Below are 15402 nucleotides of genomic sequence, written 5' to 3'. Positions count from 1 at the left end.
TGTGACTGTTAAAACAATTTTAGCATTCAGGAATTGGCCTAGGAGAGTGGAAGAAGCTTGAGAGGATGACCAAACTGTATTTTGAAAAGTGCTTTTACCGTCCTGGCTGAACTGTGCTATATAATTCTTGTCCTTGCTATAATTAGACACAAGTATCAGTATTACAATACCATTTTTATTAATGGGGAGAAAAGGAGCAGGGGAGATAAAGAGGTGGTGTTTTATTCTTTGAATAACTCAGAGTCTGCACAAAAAACGAGAGCACTAGGTTCTGATCCAGAATTCCAGCCACCCCATCATCCTGCATTCCAAGGCTCATAAGTAACTTAAAGTATTAGAGAGTATAGATTTCCTTTCGATGATGGATGAAGGTCTTACCTTAGTCATGATAGGAGCCTCACATGTGCCTAAAAACTGGGGATTAGCCCTGTGGTGACCAGACATGATTGTCCCTATCTTCCTGGAGAGATGTTCCATGGGTGAAGAGATCATCCATCATCAGTAAAAACAACATTCCCTTCAGCCTTCTAACACAAAGGATTTGTCTCCCAAATGTGCACATCTGGAAATCTTATCTAGGCTTGCATAATGGCCAGTGTTTAAGCATAATCTGTGTATAAGTAAATTCAGCTGAGAGGCAAGCTCTGAAGCCTTGGCACTGCTGAGTTCTCTTCTGTTAAGTTTTACTGTCTGCACAAGAAAATTAACAGGAGGTGGAGAAGAGGCTCTAAACAGATGACTTTACAAAGAATATGGCCATGCTTCCTGACATAAAATTGTATTTGCTATGCAGCACCACTGTATGGTTAAGCAGCTCTCAGTGCTATGAGCCAATTCCTCTGCTCTTTTGGACAAAACTGTCTTCTGATTTTAGGGATGTGTGTCCATGAGGAAGGGTGGGTATACAAGAGGGTACTGAATTTATGTTCTTAGTATATTATTGGCAATGAATGTTCCAACTTTCTTGCGTAGATTATCTGTACTAATCTCTAAAAAGTCTTCAGAGGGACATTATTGTATAGTTGAGAAATCTGGTATACAAAGGGTGACTTGACATGGCTAGAAGTGATGTAACACAGATTAAAATCCATCGATATAACTACATTAGTTTTCTTATCATTTCTTCCATGAACATTTTCAAGATTCCACCATTGGGCATTTGTTGACTTTTTCCTTCTGTTAAATTGCTGGAGAAAATTACCGGAAAACGGCTTCTGTTGATGAAGAGAATTGGTGTAGATGGAAGGACCACATGGAGTCCATGGGGACAGCTGCTGGCTTACCTAGTGTTGGTGATGTTAATGAAAATCCCAACTCAAGAAATCACACGATTTTCTGCCTTCTCTTGGTTTTCAGGGATCTTCCATGTGGATGACTATTGGTGGGATTATCATTGATGGAGCAATGCATGCCTTATTATAAGCCTCTTTCAAACCAAGCTGCTTATAATTTCATCTGTGGTTTTGCAGAGGTTCTGGGCCTTTATTGAAAGCTCAGAGTTCTTCAATAATAGCAGGTGAAAATGGAAAGAAATATCATTTCTAAGAGGGAGTTCTGATACTTCTTTTTGTCTCTGTACTGAAAGCTCAGAGTTCTTCAATAATACCAGGTGAAAATGGAAAGAAATACCATTTCTAAGAGGGAGTTCTGATACTTCTTTTTGTCTCTGTACCATTTAGAAAACTGGGAATATTTTAGTTTCATCAAGATCTTATTCAATGTATTACATTAGGTAAGAGTTGGTCTCTTCAGTCAGGCAGATCTAAGTTTAAATTGTGGCTCTGCCACTTCTAAGTTCTTTGATTGTAACAACAACTTTAACAACTTTACCTGAACTGGTTTTGCTATCTGTGAAACAGAGACCTTCATGATTCATTACCTTATAGGGTTGTTTTGACACTTAAATAAAATAGTTGTGGTAAATCACTTAGTACAGAGCTGGGCAATGTTGATGTTGATTGTCATGTTTATTTTTACATACTGATTCAAATGATTCTTGAAAACATTTATGACATTATTAAGCAAAAGTAGTAGAAGATGATGCCCACAGTTGTTGCAACTATATAAAAATAAAAATGATTACAAATGGAGGCAGAATAGCTGAGCTTTACACCTTGGCCTTTGGAGTCTGACCTGAGTTCAAATTTTGGTCCAAAAACTTCTCTGTGTGATTCTGGAATTTTTTCTTAACCATCCTAAGCCTCAGTTTTCCCTTAGGTAAAATAAAGTTAATTATAGTTCATATATAATCAGGGTGCTTTAAGGATTAAATGAGATTTGTCCTATAAAGTTCTTAGAGCAGTGTCTGACAAGTAGCAAGAGAGCAATAAATGTTAAATATTGCAAGGCAGTAATAAATATATTTATTTCAGTCTGATGAGATTGTCAGCGTTTTAACTTGAGTAACATTTATCTAAGACTATTTTTTCTTTTTTTTATTATTATTATACTTTAAGTTCTAGGGTACATGTGCATAACGTGCAGGTTTGTTACATATGTATACTTGTGCCATGTTGCTGTGCTGCACCCATCAACTCGTCAGCACCCATCAACTCGTCATTTACATCAGGTATAACTCCCAATGCAATCCCTCCCTCCTCCCCCCTCCCCATGATAGGCCCCGGTGTGTGATGTTCCCCTTCCCGAGTCCAAGTGATCTCATTGTTCAGTTCCCACCTATGAGTGAGAACATGCGGTGTTTGGTTTTCTGTTCTTGTGATAGTTTGCTAAGAAGGATGGTTTCCAACTGCATTGTTATCTTAGTATTAAAGTGGGAACCCTTCCACAGAATCAGTGTAATCCAAGTCTGCCTTTAGAATGAAAATTCGAAGTGGTATTTGTGATTTCAATATTTATGTCCCCTGACTCTTGTGATCATTTTTAGTAGAAATTCCCTGAAAATATCCAAGGAAGCCCACCTTGTGACAATCCAGACTAAAGAAGACAAATCAAAGGAAGCAAAAAGAGGACATGAAGAGTTCTTTGCTACATATGAAAACAGGATTGTTGTTTGGGAATATACTTTTCCAGATGAGGAAGTTGAAATATAATGAGAACCTCATTTTTAGTTCCCTATGGGAACAAGGATGACAGGGCCATCCTTGTGAGTGGTGAAGCAAAGGAAGTGGTGTGATGATTCCAGTAATGTCATGGTTATCAATTAGGCCCACCAAGATCCCCTGAGATGCATGCACTTCTAGTCTCCAAGTCTGTCACATGGAACCTGTGTGTCAGAGCCAGGAGTGACCTTAGCAAACACCTTGTCAAACCTTCTCATTTGCAGAATGGTGAAGTGAATTGGTGCTTATGCAGCTGATACGTGGAGTAACCACTGCTTAAACATTCTCTCACAGCTCCTAGTCTAGTGCTTTTTCCACTCTGCAGGGACCTCTCTGCTCTAGCCAAATTTGAAGAAATTACCTTACAGAGAAAGGCACATTCAATAAAGAAATTAAACAGTTTGGGGGCCAGGAAAGTTCCTTAACTTTTCTGAATTTCAGTGGCCTTAACTGCACTGTGTTGAAATGAGTAAATTAGATAATGTCTTCATAACATTAGCCAATAACAATAAAAATTAACAAATATTGAGCACTTATCTTGAGTCAAATGTTACTCTAACTGCTGTCTTATATAAATATCTCAATCTTCAGAAAAATTCACATTGTGGAATAGTTACTATCATTATCTCCCTGTGATAATGGAGACAAAATGAATTGCCCAGAGTCATATGGTAGATGATGGAATGAGATTTTATTAGTGTTCTGACTTCAAAACCCACATTCCCATTTATCATGAAATTCTGCCTCCTTAGTGGGTGCTGCATACGTGGAAGCTGCTACTATTATGATCAGCCTTACCTAAGGTACATTGACAACCTGAGTGATAACGGCATTTGCTTTCTGGTAGCATTTTGTCAGTATCTGTGACACAGTAAAGGCAAAATGGGTGATGTCTCTAATAGCTAATCAGAACAGTTTCCCTGATTGTTTAGATTGCTAACTTAGTTCTTAATGCCCAGGTAATTGCAAAAATGGCTCTAAGTGAATGGAAGATGAGAAGGTCCCCAAATTAAGGTGCATGCCAGCAAGTGATGCTTCCCTCCTTTCAAAGGGAGAAAAAAGAAAGATACTAATGTTTGTGAAGTGCCTGCTATGGGCTGAGAACTTTGCCATTTGATTTGCATAGTTCTCTCTCTCTCTCTCTCTTTGAGACAGAGTCTTGCTATGTTGCCTAGGCTGGAATGCAGTGGAGCAGTGATCTCAGATCTTGGCTCACTGCAACCCCTGCCTCCCAGGTTCAATCAGTTCTCCTGCCCCAGCCTCTGGAGTAGCTGGGATTATAGGTGTCTACCACTATGCCCTACTAGTTTTTTGTACTAGTTTTCAATGTACTATTTTTATAGAAATGGAGTTTTACCACGTCGGCCAGGATTCTCTCCAACTCCTGACCTCAAGTGATCCGCCTAACTTGGCCTCCAAAAGGGCTGGGATTACAGGTGTGAGCCACTGCGCCTGACCACGTAGTTCTCTAAATTAAATTTTGTTACAACCCACAAAGGTCTTTGCAATTGTTTTTGTTTTATGAATGAGTTCACTTAAACTCAGAGAAAGAAAATAACTTTTTCATGACTGTATGACAAATCAAGTGTCAGAGATAAAATTTGAACCCAAGTTTGTGGGCCATCAAAGACCGCGAACTTTCTTTATCACACTACCTTCTGGACAGGTTTATTTTTATCTTTTGACTTCTCTTGACCACAGTGAGACGAACACACACTCCCCCAGTGCACACAGGTAACCTTCCTCACACATACAAACCTTGCCTGTCACAGCCGTCTTCCTCCCCTCCCTTCATGTGGGGTGGGTCCTTTGAGGAATCCTCCTCTTCTTCATTGTGCTAATTAGATTGATTCCTAGGAATTGATGAAAATGGACAGACATGTGCTAATGGAGGTTCTGAATCACTGCACTAATGCACTGCATCATTTATTCATCTATGCAGACCTATATGAGTAGAAAGAAAGCTGTGCCTCCTTGTAATAAAACCCAGATGAGCTTGCAAAGTGTAATCAAGTCCACTGGGCATTTAAATTCTGAGGCACACATCAAGGCTGCTCTTTGAACAGGTGCTACAGCTAAGCCGTGGGGAAATTACATGAAATACTGAATTCACCCAGAAGACAGTGAGTGTCCCAAAGGAGGTAAATAGGAACTTCTGCATCAGAATCCAGGGCTTACTCCTGGGGCCCGCCTTCTGGCTTCAGATCATGAGAGTAAGAAAGGCCTGGCTTGGAATTTGCATGAAGGAAGATAGCTTTGTGTGTGTATGTGTGCGTGTGTGTATGTGTGTGTGTGTGCGTTTCTGTCTTTCACTTATTCTTTCAACAAGTGTTGAGACTCTATTGAGTGGAGACACTGCTAGGTGCTGAGCTTACACACTAGTGAACCAGACATGACACCGGTGCTTGTATATAGACCTAAGAGTTGAGACGCAGTGTTTTGCCACCATATTATCTGTTATGATTCATGTAATGAACAATATAGTGTATTACTGTAATTGTCACTCATCTGCCCTTGTGTCTAATCAGTTACTCTTGTGTAGTAACACTCTGGGCAAGGAGAGATAACAAATTAGCAAGCATGATCCTTCTGCCATCAGCTAACCTCTGACATACACCTAGAAGTACCAGGGTCCCATATTTTTTTTGAGCCACTCGAACCACTTTGCTGTCTTTTCTCTGTAGCCAATCTGGTCAACCTATGATGTCTAGTCTCTGAAGCAGGAGTCAGAGCTTCTCTTCTTGGAAGCTCAAACACTGTTGAGGTATGAATTGAAGTTGTGTAGTGCAATGGGAGGAACTATGCTCTGAAATCAGATGCATCTGAGGTATATCCTGGACCTGCCATAGACTAACAGGTGATGAGGAACAACTCCTAGCCACAGAGCCTCAGTTACTCCTCTATAGAAGGAGGACAACAATGTCTTGCCTGTGAGGTCTGCTGAATTAAATAAGATAATGCATACAAAGCTCTTGGAATTCAACAAATGTGAGTTCTCCACACCTCAAGCATTTGCTCAGTTTCACGTCAGTTCTTTTGCTACCTAGGAAAGCATGTCTGGAAATAGTGTGAGTTATCATATAAAATCCTCACAAACTCGGTCTAGTTTATTTTCCAGCCTCATGCATTGAGCGTTGGGTGGTTGAGGTTACCTCTGTCCCAGTGTATCATAAGGGGCTTTGTCTACGAGACTAGGAATCCTTGAGGGCCGAGGTCATGACCAATGTGTTCTTTTATCTGTCAAGTTTAACTGAGTTCTAGACTGCCATGTGCACTTAATAAAATGCTTGTTAAATTAAAGGATATCTCAATAGCATATTACTGCTGTATGTCAAACACCTCAATAATTTTATAATGACATTTGAATCTCTTTACCATCTGATTAGATCTTAACTCCAAAGTCTCCTTTATTTCCAGAGCTGTTGTCTTAAAAAAATTATAATTTAGAAAAACTTTGTATTAAGAATGCCATTTAAAACTGCTTGGCTGTCTTGGGTTACAGCCATTTGATTATGCAGCTAAAAATGATACTATGACATCTTGCAGCTTGCTGGGAAAACCCATAAGGTTAATACTTGATTATAAAATCAAGTTTGCAACAATTGCAATGGAGCTTATGTCAGCAGTTTCTTTAATGACAAGGTAATTTTAACTGAAATGTCTGCATTATTTTGTTTACTCATGGTCTAAGCATGTGAGTATTTTTTCATGCTGCATTCAGTCACATTAAATGCTAACTGTAAGGCACCTTATTTGAATATAGCATTTTTAATTTCATAAATTCCAAGTGCCAGCAAATAATCATTATTTTATTATTCTTATTTTAGGGGTTAAAAACTGAGTCTGAGGTTAAAATAACTACAGATCAAAAACAAGTACACAAACCAAAACAACACTATTTGGGATTAACTAGAGGAAAAAGTCAATGTAAATTAATAAATAGTCTAAATATGTATTATAAAATATGATATTATTATTTTCAATGATATAATATCACTCATTCAAAATTAGTTTTTTGATATGGTCTAGATTAGAAATTATTTGATCATCAGAAAGAGGAATGTAAAATTAATTTTTTATACAACATTGATCCTATAAGTGGAACAGTCACAAAAGTAATAAAATATGTAGATATGCAAAACTGGTGAGGTGTTTTCCTATATTACAGAAATTAGAAATGGGAAAAATAAGTTATTAATAATTATAACAGACATTGAAATTGTAATGACAGGGTGTTATGGTCTTCTTAGGCCAGACACATGAGTTCAGGTTTGGTTGAGCCTTGCTTCTTTGGTGTGAAGTCCCTGAGGGTGGTCCATGCATAAAAAAGTCAAAGCAGCTCATGGTAACTCTTTATTACTTGGGACTTTGGTCCAGTAATTTAACCTGGACCCAGGGAGTGCTGTTTTATTTTCCTGGGCTATATGGGATTAAATAACCCAGAAATAAAATAATTAAAGACCAGTTCTTCCTTCTTTCCTGAAGCCCAAACCAGAGCTAATTATTTTTCTCGTTAGTTGGAGGAAAGGCCATCCCAAATTAGCTGGGTACAGGAAATGGCGCTAGAGACAGATCAAGAGAGAAGGCTTCACCAATGCCTAGAGCTGACTGGCCTAGCCTTTTGCCTTCCCCTTGCCATGGCATTCAGAAGAATGGGGAGGTGGTGGTAGGGGAGGGGAGACATACACACACACACACACACACACACACACACAAATACACACAGAGAGAGGGGGAGAGAGAGACACACACACACAGAGAAGGAATAAAAATAAGAGCAAACAAATGCTGAGTATCCTTCCTACACAGATACAATGGACAAAATAAGGAAGAGAATTAAGTCAAACTAAATACAATTATTATTAGATTTTAAGTGACTGCACTCAATGGTTTATTGCCAAAAAGATGTTAAACCTGATCTAACTTTAGCAGGTCTTCTTCCTTGTGAGATGCAGTAAAGGGAAGGGCATAAAGAATTCTGCCTGAAGGTCAACATCAGAACCCTTTACATACATTATCTTACCAGGTGTGTGGTGGGTACTATTAATAGCCCCATTTTATAGATGAGTAAACTGAGTTTCAAAGAGTTCAAGAAATTTGCCCAATTCATAAAGTTAGTAAGCTATGGTCATTCTAATAAAAGTCTGTCTTACTCAAGCTTTCTTTTTTTTTTTTTTTTTTTTTTTTTGAGACAGAGCCTACTCTGTCTCCCAGGCTGGAGTGCAGTGGCATGATCTCAGCTCACTGCGACCTCCACTTCCTGGGTTCAAGTGATTCTACTGCCTCAGCCTCCTGAGTAGCTAGGACTACAGGCACATGCCACCATGCCCAGCTAATTTTTTTATATTTTTAGTAGAGACGGGGTTTCACCATGTTGGCCAGGGTAGTCTCGATCTCTCAACCTCATGATCCTCCCGCCTCGGCCTCCCAAAGTGCTGGGATTACAGGCATGAGCCACCGTGCCCGGCCTACTCAAGCTTTCAAAATCAGATCTTACAACAGTTCCAGTGCCACCAATTATTCATTGTGTTCCCTCCAGCAAACCAGATACTGAACAAAAACTTGTTGAATTAATAAATTCCAAGAAGAAACTATCTGGCTTCTCAGACCGAGGCAAATTAATCCTACTTTTTAGAGCTGCTGTAAAAATTAAATGAAAACGTCGAATGATGAGCTTTAGAAGAAAATATAAAAAGACCCTTAAAGGGCGGAAGTAAATTCTTAGTGAATTATAAGGATGATCTAGGACTTTTTTTGTGTGTTGAAGTCTGTAACCTTTAAGGCTTATGTCAGAAAGAGCAAGTATTCTTTTACTGTCTGTTATTCGGGACCACCACTAGGAGTGAGACTGGCCATTCCTCTTCGAGTGGACTGTGACGCTCTAGCATTCTTATAAATGTGTGCTTTTAAAGTGCTTGCACGCATTTAGTTCCCTAAAGAAATATAAGAATTCTTCATTCCTGTCTTGTGAGCATGATTATTTCCCCTGCATAATTCAAACATACCAGTTTAAAGATGAATAATTACACTCTCAAAATAAGTAAGGAATCAGTTAATTTTTGCTTTCTCTGTAACAGTTACCTGCAAACAAAATACGTGATTCCCAACTAAAGCGTCACGTTGTAACGTGTGAGCTGCTCAGGAGGTGGGGGTCGATTTAATACAAATCTTCAGAATGAAACCTCAATGTAATACTTAGGCAAGTGGTCAGGGAGTGTCTGCTTACTTTGAACCCTTTCAGTAAGAGTTGGTTCAGTTTTGAAATTGCTAGCTTCTCTGTAGTGTTTAAATTATCATTGAATTTGTAGAGATTCACTTGAACCACTCAAAAATATTTATGGATTCATCAAGGCTTACCTAGATAATTCAACCCAGGAGTCTAAACATATGTTTGGTACATTAAACACTACACCACTCTCTCCCACCCCCCTTTTATAGGGCAATACTCCAATTTTCCTCCACCTACCACATAAGCCCAACAAATTACCTCGTATTTTCTGTGCCTCACTCTCTGTAAGCAAATTATCCAGTCATCTTGGTCCTAAGAAAAACTGATTTTAACCAAAGTATTCTCTCTTCATTTACCAAACTTCGTTGTTGAAAATACCTACTTCATCTTCACTTTTTTCTTATCTTCTGCTCTACAAGACACTTTCATTTTCACAGCTAAGCTCTGATAAAACAGAAAAATTAACACATTTTCTTTCGATCCAACTGGTAACAACACCAACAGAATTTGGCCTAAGGTGCTAATCTGCTCTTCACTCCTTTTTGTAATCAGCATCATCATTTATCTGTGTCACCCAAGGTGGGAGCACCACCTTTGAGAACACATTTAGTCTGTAGGCTTGATAAGAGAACTTTATAACTTGCAACCCTTATTCCCATATTTTATTCATGATTTTGATACTCCTAGTCATTATTTCAGTAACCATCCATTCAAGGCAGCAGGTTAATGTATATGATAAATTTCTCTGCTAATGGCTCCAACAATTGACTGTCATGGCTGGAGGCAGTCTCTGGCAGACAGTATAAGGCTATTCTTCGTTGGTGATGCAACTGCATGAATTCTATGTATGTACTGACTAATTCAAAGGGACTTAAACTATTTGGGAGAAGGTACTCAGCCAAATTACATTTCTAAACTGTGAATTGTCAGGATTGGAATTAAACTCACTTTAAACATTGTAGTTCATAACCTTTTACTATTGCAGCATTTTAGATGAATGGATAGGAATTCATTTTATTGAGATAACTGGAGCATTCTCCCATATAAAATACTGAACTGTAATCACTGGACTGGAAGACCTACATTAGATTCAGATATGCCAGTAATTATCTATGTGACCTTAATTAATTTAATTAACTTTTTTGGGTCTTACTTTCCAGATGATGGTTTGCATACTTTGATAATAGATGCTCAGCAAGTACTGTTGAGTGAATGTGTTGTTAGAATTTAAAATCTCTCTTGCTGCCAAAATTCTATTTGGCAATAATCCAGACTTATAGATTCTTTCTTATCTGTTTTCTCTCTTCCTAGTCTCGTTCTCTTAGTTCAGACTATCATTTATTTCCAAGATTATGTCAATTGTTGTCTGTTTTCCTGCTTCTGCTTTTTCCCCTTTGTTAGTGTCTTCACAATGCAATGAAAGTAATCTTTCTGAAGCATACATTTGGTTGTTCACTTTCATGCCTAAGGTTTCTCCATTGCCTTTACTATAGAGCACAGATCTTTGCCGTGACTTAGACCTGGCTCTAGTTTACTTCTTCAGCTTCATTTTCTCACTCCTCCTTTCCTTTTTGAACACTTTGATTTCTGGTGTTTTTGTAAGAAGGTGTTTTTTACCTTGAGATCCTTGTACCAGATATTCGTTCTGCTGAAAACACTGGTCTCCCCTCTCTGACAAGCTGGTTCTTCCTAGTCATCTTTCAGATTGTAACTTTCAAGTTAATTTCTCTAAGAGGCCTTTGCTGACATCCTAAATTTAGTGCTAGGTCTCCACTCCTTAATGTTCTTATGAAATCGTGTTTCTCACCCATCTCAGCAGGCTTTATATGTAGTGAAGTGACTATGTCTTTGTCTCTAACTGTCCCTAGACAGTGAGTTGTACTGAAGGATGAAAGCTTTATTTACCTTGACTCCTGCTGAATTACCAGTCTCTAGCAAAGTGCCTGGCACATTATAGATGTTCAATAAATATTTGTTAAATGGATTAATAAATGCAACAAACAACAGAAATTTGTTTATGTTGTTTCACTCTTCTTTATAGAACATGGAGTTGAGTTTATTACTGTGCACTGTTTCCAATTTTGCATGTCTATCTGATGTAAACTGTGTTTTATATGTACAGAAAAAACAGGGATATGTGTTTATTTTTGAGCATAAATATGCACTTTATTACTCAAAAGAAAGAGAGAAAAGAGTCATATGTAAGTATTAAGGAATGGAAACAAATAAATGATTTGTTTATTACTAATGTCCATGCAGGCATACTAGGCTAAAAATGGTATGCCACCGGTTATCCTCATGTACTTTAAATTGTATCAATAGGTTCTCTAGATTGTCAAATGAAAAGTATTATGCTCTTCTGGGAGGGAAATCACTTTCTAATAATGGACTAACTGTGAAACATTAGCATCTGTGGAGAAAGATATTTGAAAATAATAATACAGACATTAACTCAAAACCTAATTTCCTTTGCTTAGTATGTTCAGAGAAGAAACTCATAGAAAATTGTTTCAGATGGCAAATGCAAATTATTTAATGGGTTCACCCCATGGTATGGAAATCTCTGTGAGACAGGCTATGAGCAAACTATGAGGTGATGCTTAAATTATATTTTAGTAAACTATGTTTTCTTCCCATATACATTTCTGGAATGGTTGGCTCGCTAGATTAATATTTTGATTCTAGAGCCAAAAGGATTGGCTGAATAATGAATGTGGTAGTCAGAGAAAGAAATTAGTTGAGGATGCCTGTAAGTTCTGGCCTGAGAAACTGGGCAGATGGTATTGCTATCAACAAGGAGAAAGAAGACTGATGATGAAATAGGTTTTGGGGATAAGATCAAAATTCAGCTGCAGACATGTTAAGTTGTTTGACATTTTTATTAGACACATGCCAGAGGAGATGTTGAGTGGGTAGGGTGTAGATAAGTCTGAACTTTGGGGAGATAAATTAATGCAGGATGTATGGTTGTAAAACTTATTGGCACAAAAATGGTACTTAAAGCTCTGAGACTAGGTGATATCACCTAAGTGAATGTGAATGCACAAGGAAAGAGGAGCAAGGACTGAGGCTTGGAGCACCCTAATGTTAAAGGCTGGAGAAGAGGAAGAGCCAGCAAAGACAAATGAAGACTGGTGAGGGAGAAGGAGCACCAGGAGAAAGTGGTGGCCAGGCAGCGAAATGAAGAAAGCGAATCGGCTGTGCTAAATACTGTTGGTAGACTCATAAGATAGGACTGAAATTGACTCTTAGCTTTAGCAATGTGGTGGTCATTGGTGCCTTAGAGAATAGGAGAGGAAGGAGCAAGATCCTGAGTGGGGTGGGTCTAATAGAGACTGGGAGGAAAATAATTCTAGACTGTGAGAACAGACAATTTTCTATAATCCATATTTCACATCTTTATGAGAATTTTTGACCTAGTTCTGAATGATCCTTTTCTGGATTTTCACATATTACAAGTTCCTTGGAAGCAGAATCACTTTCCTTCAATTAAGAAAAGTTCTGGTAACAAAAAACAATGTAGATGAGCAGCAGTGGGAAAGCATATGGACTGTATGGATTGCTAAGAACACTACAACCCACCTACAAGCTTGCTGGTTACAGGAATTTTATTTTAAATGGGATATTCCGTGGGCATATCTGCAGGAAAAAAAAATTACCAGTGTCGTCATGAAGATTATAGACCTCTCACTTTCCCTAGTCTATTTCCATCGAAATCTAGTAACTAACTGCTTTATTTTGTGTCAGTTCACTTCGTTTTAATGCTTTATACAATAAAGTAAAGGTTTCTCTTTGTTTATTTGGCCTAGAGAAGACAATATAAACTGTTACAGAATGAAAAAAATACTATGTGTTTTCATTAGCTGTTGTAGCAGTTCTAAAAGAGGGACATATTTTTGCTAGCAAATCTTGTGTGCATATGAAGTTGAAAGATTCTATCTGACCCAGGACTGAGACTTTATCCTCAAGATATTGTCAAAGGTACTAGTCCCTACCTATTAAAATTCTAATTAGCTGTCCAGATTGAATGGTCTGAAATTAGTCTGCAATCTTCATTTCCACTGCTCAGCGTCCCTGGAAGTAAACTGGACCCATGAATGCCCCTATAAGTATTATGATCTCTCCATCATGTGTGTCCAGTCTGTTTAATGGCCTGTCTTGTTACTGACTCCCCTTCCATGCTAGAATGGGAGCTTGGTTTACTCATTCTCAAGAAAAGGATCTCTGCAAGGAAATAGAAATACTAAGTCCTTTACTTTCCCCCAGGCCACTCATAATCTAACTAAAGGCAAGACGAGTTAAAGATACCTTTATTGAATACCTTATTATATGAATTGATTCATCTTTTTATCAAGGTCTCTTTTGTCGTGGAATTCATTACTGAAAGAGCACATGGATACATAAATAAGTCAGAATATAGTATGCTAAGGGCTGTGATAGAGTTTGTGTGTGAAAATACTATTGGACAATAGAGGAGTTACTAGTCTGCTGTTAGACATTTGAACTAGATCTTAAAGCAAGCCTAGGAGTTTTCCGGGTAGACAAGAGACACAGGGACACACCTGGCAATAGGACCAGCAGCCAGCATGAATACATTCTTGCAGATGAAGATGAGTATATGTGCTTGAACAATGTAAAATATCCAGTGTGTCTGGACTACTGGGGGTTAAGGATGAATGTGTGCAGCAGTGAGACTCATGGTCTTATTGTGAGATTAATATAGCAAGACTCATCTTGTTGAATTGTTATGCCATAAAATTTTACCTTTTTTCCTCAATTAACTATTAGTCATTTGCTTAGCAAGAGATTGATTTTTTTGTATCAATCAGTAAAGGAGATATAATTCATAAGCGCTATGGGTCAGTAAGAGGAGAGTACACCATGTCTGAGGCTTGAGAGGTAAGACCCTACTTGAGGTATTCTGTAAGGGTGGCATACCCTTGGCCACAGTGGCAGCTGGCATATGTTACTCTATTTTTCTATAAAGCTTCCACCTCTCAATATTGCTCCATACTTCTGTAAACTCTGCTGCATTTATACTTCAAGTAGGAAGAGTGCTGAATGACCTCTTTTTGACACTCTGAGCTTAGCTCCAATGAGAAAAACTCCAGAGAGCAGAAACTGGTGTATTTCTGAGCTACCAGCCCTTCCTACAGGTCATCTAGCTGTAGCTCTTTCAGGGTAAATTTCCTCATGGCAGAACTGAATGTTTTTCTGACCTGGCTGTGTCCCTCACACTCACATAGAACATCTCCTGTCTTCTCCTTCATAGTCAGAGATCAGGTAGGAATATAGTTACAAGGCTGTGCAACATTTTATTTGACTTCCATCTTATCTCCTAGGGCAGAAATACAAAATCTTTACCTATCTCTTACCTGAATTTTGGTTCCTCTTTACTAAAACTTTTATTTTTGAGTTATTATTAAATTGTATTTTAGATGAATTTGATAAAAACGAGTAAAAATTGCCTACATTTCCAGGGAATATCTTATTTTAAAAATATTTGTTAGCTTTCTCAGACATCAGTCAGTCAGCGTGACTGACTTGGAATGTAACTTTTATCTCTGGTTTAAAATTCATAATATGATTAGGTCATGGTTTCCTATGTTGATATTTGCTCCATAGTAATTCTAATCGCTGATAGTTTAATTGAATTTTCGTGTGTCTGAAACAGATGCTATAAGTGATCTCCCCCATCAATGTGGATATGTTAGTCATGCAAATTTAGAAGACGGCATTCACTCATTGTTCATTCCTACATTTCAGGGTTATAGCTCATTTAACCACAAACATTGACATTAATCATAGGAGCTGTGTGTTTAATTATAAGTGGCCACCAAAAGAGACATTTCAAAAAAGACCTCAGCCAACAGTGTGATGTAAGCTTGTTTTCCATAAGCAAACGATAGAGAATAAAAGTGACTATGCTTTTCATTATCCTATGCTCTTTAAAAAATTTTTCAGTATGCCAAAAATTATTTTGCTCTTTCTCTTGATTAATGTCAGAGCATGCTGTGTGTATTTTTGGTTCAGTGACTGAAATTTGGGGGGAAGCAGATGCACTCATCATGAGGACCTAAAATAACATTACCATGAATTCTATTATAACATACA

This window comes from Chlorocebus sabaeus, chromosome 1 (genome assembly GCF_047675955.1).
Source record: "Chlorocebus sabaeus isolate Y175 chromosome 1, mChlSab1.0.hap1, whole genome shotgun sequence".
Taxonomy (NCBI): Eukaryota; Metazoa; Chordata; class Mammalia; order Primates; family Cercopithecidae; genus Chlorocebus; species Chlorocebus sabaeus.
Note: the sequence above shows the minus strand (reverse complement) of the source record.